The sequence below is a fragment of the Schistocerca gregaria genome, chromosome 4, assembly GCF_023897955.1.
Source record: "Schistocerca gregaria isolate iqSchGreg1 chromosome 4, iqSchGreg1.2, whole genome shotgun sequence".
In the NCBI taxonomy this organism is placed as follows: domain Eukaryota; kingdom Metazoa; phylum Arthropoda; class Insecta; order Orthoptera; family Acrididae; genus Schistocerca; species Schistocerca gregaria.
This window is the reverse complement of record NC_064923.1, coordinates 170891864-170898953: the sequence shown is the minus strand read 5'-3', so window position 1 is coordinate 170898953 and position 7090 is coordinate 170891864. Positions and strand designations below refer to the sequence as shown.

At 42.2% G+C, this 7090-nt stretch overlaps 1 non-coding gene across 1 annotated transcript; it reads right to left on the bottom strand.

The window, feature by feature from the left end:
- Positions 1-6794: 6794 nt before the first annotated feature.
- On the bottom strand, positions 6795-6869 carry Trnas-cga (transfer RNA serine (anticodon CGA)). The gene has a single exon. It is a non-coding gene; the product is annotated as a tRNA-Ser (tRNA).
- Positions 6870-7090: the final 221 nt, after the last annotated feature.

Here is a 7090-nt window from a genome sequence, read left to right as displayed (position 1 = left end):
TGCACAGAAAGGGAGTGCGTTTTCAATAGGGATCTGCCCAAGAGGACGAGTTTTAGCACTTAAGGCAGCTATGTCCAACCCTCCCATTCTCGGAGTGCCAGACTTTAAAAAAAGTTTTATAGTCCAAACTGACGCATCTAATGCGACTATTTCGACTGTCTTCTTCCAGGATTTCGAAGGTCAGAGGCAGCCATTAGTGTACGTATCTATTCAGTTAACTAGTGCCAAACTTAAGTATTGCGTCTAGAATGCGAGGCGTTGGCCATTTTGTTCGAACTGGAGAAGTACCGCTTTTACCTTGAGCATCATGTATTTCAGCTAGAAACCGACAATCAGGCATTGACGTGGGTGTTAGTCAGGACACGTAAAACTGGCCATATCGCCAGGTGGGCAGTACGCATTTCGGCATATCAGTTTGAAGTTAAACACGTAAAAGGCACTGAAAATATCCTTGCGGATGTCCTCTGCCAGATGTTCACTGAATCTACATCTAGTGAGGGCACCCAGTTGTATCGTATTAGGTGACATTCCTCTTTTATTTGATGATGTAGCTCAGCATCAGGATCAGGACCCTATTTGGGCACCCGTTAAACAATGCCTGTTGGCTAGAGAACTGTTGGATGACTACATTATTAAGAAGTGCATTTTGCGTAAAAGGTTCGGACGTGCTACGCAATTCAAGTCTATTTTCCAGTAGCTCTCGTGCTCCGGGTTTTTCATTATTTTCGTGACTCGTTTGTTGGTGGACACTTAGGAACTTGCAAGAAATTAAGGAGCATTTGACTTGGCCCTCCAGTGTCTGTGACGTGAGAGAGATGGTTTCTCGATGTCGGTTGTTTAATGTAGCCAAATTTAATAATGCTCTTCAACAGGGTCTGTTGAGTTCTGAGCGCGAGTACTGTGTTATGCACAAACTCTGTATCTTTTATATAATGCCCTTACATTGTTCTAAGAGAGGTCATCGGTACGTATCGGTTAATACTGTTGCGTTTTCGAAATTTACCTGGCTCCCTCTGAGCCCTGACGTGACTTCTACCACCACTATTTTGCTTTTAACTAATTTTTTCAGTGTTTTCGGATAACCCCAGAAAATCGTTAGTGATAACGCGCCCGCCTTCCTTTCGGCTCCCTTCAAGGCCTACACAGTATTATCCTCAGAGATCTTTCGTGGAGAGGGTCATTCGAAACCTTATTTCCACACTGATTATTTACCATTAGAAAACGCATAGTAATTGGGATTCTACTCTTCCTTAGCTTAGTTTTGCTTTCAATAGCACCAGTCATGAAGCCTTGAAAGCTACTCCTTGTCCTTGATCCCTGCATAACCTGTCAATTCCTCTCTTTCGAACTTGTGGGGAATTCAGGATCTAATTCCGGTGGATATTACGCCTAAAGTAGTGAACGAGACCTGGAACCGTATCAGACATAATATTATCAGGGGTCATAAAAAAAGAAGCTGATTACAATCGTAATCGGTGGGCATTTAGGGGAACACCAGGCAATCAGGTGGCAGGTGCATATCGGAAATCTTAGTAAATTCACTCCACGTTTTTTGGGCCCTTGCACCATTGTGCGTATTTTAGCCCCGGTTAACCTGTTGGTGAAAGATAACTGCATCGATAAGCAGTACCAGGTCCACCTTAGACTAGTTGAATTACCCTCTCTGGGTTGGGGTTTTTGGGGGGGGGGGGGAGGTTGAACTGTGGCCGGCTCTCGTTGATGCCGTTTGTTCTTTGCCATTTTGTCTCAGTCGGGTGGGGTCTTATTTCTCCCTGAGTCAGTACCATAATGAGCTGCTGACTCGCCTCTGTCAGTGGCAGCAGCAGCTCTTATCGATACTAGTACTGCTGTACCATCTTCAGTGTGACCGCTATACTTACGTGTGGTGGTGTGTGTGGCTGTTGGTCAGTTAGGATAGAGCAGTGAGAAAGTCTCCATGGCACGCGGTCAGGCCGGGACCGCTGGCGTCGTGAACATGTGGTCGGATTGTGAGGCGCTAGCTGCGAGAGTTACAAAGTTCGTTGTCCACCGAACCTGGACACTGAAGTTGAGTGATCAGTTGACCTTTTAAGAAACCTCAACTGCTGTGACATTTCATCGTTCATCACCGTTTATTGCCTCCTGCGCCATTCCGGCTAGCAGCAACGTATGGTGTGTTGGAGTCGGCGAAATTTTGCAGCCTTCTTTCTGTTTGGCTTTTAATTATTAAATTGGTTGTTACTTATCAGAGAAGTGCACCAGAAGTATTTTTTGCCTTTTGGCCGTTAACGCACCATTTACCTGCCCTGGTCGTCAGCGTAGTTTTCCGGCAGTGTGATTTTCCTCGCTGTGTTGAGGCTCTCCAGCTCAGCACGTAGTATGACAGCCTTTTAGTTGTTTGTTCATATTTTTTTCTGAGAGTGGTTATTGTGATTTAGCTATTTTTAGACGCCAATTTTGAAGACGTAGTGCTGCTGGTATCTTCGTCCTCGGCAGATACTGTCCACTGTCGTGCCGTTGGACGGGCATGATGGAACTGATGGTGTGTTGGTGGGTCATTCAGCCGTCCCTGGTCGGGGTGCCTTCTGATTATTTAACCTTACTCTAGGCTGCTTGTCTCACCTCGCCTTACATTAGATCAACCTCCTCAGGCCGACCCTTCGGACACTTCTGAGCACCACTGTATTGTTCGTTTTAGATCGTGATTTTCATTTTCGTCTGAAGTATTATGCGAGTCCTTCAGACGTCTATTAATGTAGTTTGTTTTATTTTTAAGATAAGGCCTTCAGCCTACATAAATTAAAATTTGAAGACTGATTTGTTTAAAACTAAATTTTGAATGTTTGTTCTATCTTAAATTCTTGTTATTCAGGCCTTATGGCCGGAGTTGTTCAATGTCCAGTGTGTGGCCTTCAGCCGAGCTTATACTTGAAATATTCTTAAGACAAGTCTTCAGCCATCTTAAATTAAAATTTGAAAATTCGTTTGTTTAAAATGATTTTTTTTTAATTTATTCAATCTGAAATTCTTGTTGTCCATGCACAAAGCCCTGAGTTGTTCAACTTGTTGTATGTGTCCTTCAGCCGAGTATTTACGTGAAATAATGTTTTAAGGAAGGCCTTCAGCCACGCGTATTCTATAAAGCAATTTTTTATGACTTGTGTTCAGGCCTTCAGCAGTTTTTGTTTTTGGTATTGTTTTGGTCTTCAGGAAGTATCTCAAGTTTTCTTAATTACACCTTCAGCCATATTATCTTATTTTGATCCTTTTAAGGCAATGTGTAATTAAGTGGTTCTTAGGAAAATCAAGGTTTGTGTGTTTTGTGCAACTGACAGTAACTGATTACGGCCCCCTCCACAACCATAACCTGATCCGCTCTATCGTGCAAAACGACCAGATTTCAACTGGTAAGCCGTGCGGGATTAGCCGAGCGGTCCGACGCACTGCAGTCATGGACTGTGCGGCTGGTCCCGGTGGAGGTTCGAGTCCTCCCTCGGGCATGGATGTGTGTGTTTGTTCTTAGGATAAATTTGGTTAAGTAGTGTGTAAGCTTAGGGACTGATGACGTTAGCAGTTCAGTCCCAAAAGATTTCACACACATTTGAACATTTTTTTTTTTTTTTTTTTTACTGGTAACAGAGCGTCGTTATGATTGTGATATTGCCATTCTAGTTACTGTTACCTTGAATTTTATGTCTGTTAGTGTTGCACCATATTGTTTTGGTTTTTGATTGTTTCAGGTGACTTATTTTAATGGTAGTCGGCCTGTTGAGGAAGGACCACCTTCTTTGAATTGGCGATAAGGCTCCAGCCTATTGAGGGCAGTGTTCCGGACTTAGTGACCCGCTTGCCTGCCACCGATCTTCACCTAGTTGACATCACGCCGTTGGTAGTGGGTGACACAGAAGCAGCCTTTGAATTTTTGTTTAAGGCTGTCAGGGGCTTTGATGGCACCATTTGTGTGTGGGAAGGCACTCAACCTATTTACCGTGAATTGGACACGGTGCGGGCACAGTTTAGCCGAAACGCTTCAATAAAGTTGAGTTGCTGAACATTCACTGATTAAATTTTCCTGTATCAACCATAACCGCAATGAATAAAATAAGATCCACTCGGAGCGACATCACTTAAAGCACAGCTTAATTCTGAGTGCTGTAACAGTTAATTTTTCTCGCTTTTGTGACACGTGCAGTTATGAAGCTTTATGTATTCTCAAAACTACTGCTTTTATACCACACCACGCAGAAATAAAAACATTTTGGAGCATAAGCTTCCACAAGGGAGTGGTTGGGAGTAGGGAAGTTGAGAGGGAGCATTGGTTCATTCCATAAATGTGTCCTCATCGATTTTTTCCAACTATTCAGATTTAAAACTAATCGTGCTTTCGAAGCTCTGAGTGTATTCTTATCAACCGTTTAAGATATAGTGACTTTTGGGTACTTCCGATCAAATTTAATTCTTGAGGAACACACGTTCACAGAGTCACCTAATCAGTTGTATGAATAACGATAATTCTAGAATCTTTACCGATCTTGGGTAAATCTCTGCTGATGTACCTGTAGAGGTGGGAAAATTAGTGAGGAAAATCGCACCGATACACAGTTATCCACATCAGTTCCTAAAAAAATAAGTTACTTCTGCCTACTGTTGTTTACAAGGTAATTGTTCCTTATTTTAAAGTAAGTCTTAGCAAAAATGTTCCTGAAAACGTGAAACGTTTTTGATATTATTCCTTTCACTTATTTACCGCAACACATGACTTAGGAGCGAACAGTCATTCTATGATGCTTCTTTTTTTATTTTTGGTGCTTATGAACGTCGTTTTAAAGCCATCAGAAACAAAAGATGAAATTCTGAACGGCAATAGCAAACGTTAAATCAGATTGTTGTTGCAAGGAACCTCTGCACAGATTGAGTAATTATGAAGTAATGTCTCTTTTATCCCACATGCAGTGGTCCTGCAACCAGGGGCAATAAATACCTTAGATTAATAGTAGACGTCTATGAATTTCAATAAATGACGCATTACGTAACTTATGTTGAACAGAATACTTAAGGCACTTTCAGAGTTCCCACTTTACTTTTGTTTTGTTTTTTGTTTGTCTGCATGTTCACGAACTTTCTCTCGATGCGTAGTATATACGTATTCATCGGACACTGGTACAGAACTCGCTGAAAGATGTTTCGTACGGATACTCATTACTATCAGTGTCTGTTTAGAGTGTAGGACCTAAGAAACAGACACTGTTACAAACACGTCACATTTGTCTACAGCGACTAAATCTAGTCTCTAGGCTCTGTAGGGGCTGTCTGAAACGTATCCAGTAACAAAAAGATGAAGCATACAAAAGGACTGAAAACGTATTCAGTTAAATAATTGGGATTGTTGTATGTAGTAATGATATAAACATTTCATGCTTAATCAATTAATGCAAATGTTTCTGGAAATGAAACGTTCACGTACTTCTTTCCTTATTCATACTCTAATTTAGAATAACAAGCTGCTACACATCACGTACGTCGCGTTTCAAATTCCTAGAACAAGTAACAATATGTCGCTCACAATTAAGCAAGGACTAGTTATGTACAGAAAAAGTAACGGATTCACTGTCAGTTTGTAGATAATATTCCGATACGAAGACACATACATCCTGAAAGAAATTCAGCTCTAACAAAAGCCCGAAGGCAGGCGGCGGTCCTTCCACAAACGTTCAACGGTAAGTGAAAGCATAGAGCCCATAACTGTGGCCTAAGGGATTAGCACTCGGCCGTAACCTATGGGATTTCCAGGATTACAGCGAGAATTCAGGGTCAGGTACGGAACCGGCTTCGTGACGTCACGCGGGCTACGTTTCAGCTGTCGCAGGCTCTTTGTCTTGCATGCTACAGCTATAAAGCGGCATCTGTTAGCAGATTTTAAAACTAGTACCTCGAAAATTCAGCGCAAATTTCTTACAGCTTCCAGAATAAATGTTTTATTGCATTCCTCGTTCATCCATATTTAAATAGGATGATGATGATGGGACATCACCTAGTATAATGTTTTTATTGGAAATTAAACTCCTCCAACAGTATTTAAGATTTCATATTTATTTGGCTACTAGTTTCCATGTTGCGTCAACGTCATCTTCAGGCCCGTACACTTCGATAATTTCATTTGTGTGTGGATGAGTACTAGAAGTCCACGGTGAGACCAATACGTGCTCCACATGGAGGGCGGGCAGTAATTTATATGCATTCGTTTGTCGATCTTTGGTTTTCAATTTATTTAATTTTAAAATCAGAACCACTGTTGGATGCCCTGTACAGTGCCTGGAAGCAGCGTCACAGTGTTACAGCCTTCGTCCGCCAGTTGACTTACACATATACACGGTTTCCCAATAAATCAGTCTAATTTAAAAGCCGTAAATTCAGCTAAATACCAAGGTATTTCAATTACGAACAATTAAAATTGGAAGGAACACATAGAAAATGTTGTGGGGAAGGCTAACCAAAGACTGCGTTTTATTGGCAGCACACTTAGACAATGTAACAGATCTACTAAGGAGTCTGCCTACGCTACGCTTGTCCATCCTCTATTAGGACACTGTTGCGCGGTCAGGGATCCTTACCAGAGAGGACTGACTGAGTACATCGAAAAAATTCAAAGAAAGACAACACGTTTTGTATTAGCGCGAAATATGGTAGAGAGTGTTACAGAAATGATACAGGATTTGGGATGGACATCATTACAAGAAAGGCGTTTTTTGGAATGAGATTTTCACTCTACAGCGGAGTGTGCGCTGATATGAAACTTCCTGGCAGATTAAAACTGTGTGCCCGACCGAGACTCGAACTCGGGACCTTTGCCTTTCGCGGGCAAGTGCTCTACCAACTGAGCTACCGAAGCACGACTCACGCCCGGTACCCACAGCATTACTTCTGCCAGTACCTCGTCTCCTACCTTCCAAACTTTACAGAAGCTCTCCTGCGAACCATGCAGAACTAGCACTCCTGAAAGAAAGGATATTGCGGAGACATGGCTTAGCCACAGCCTGGGGGATGTTTCCAGAATGAGATTTTCACTCTGCAGCGGAGTGTGCGCTGATATGAAACTTCCTGGCAGATTAAA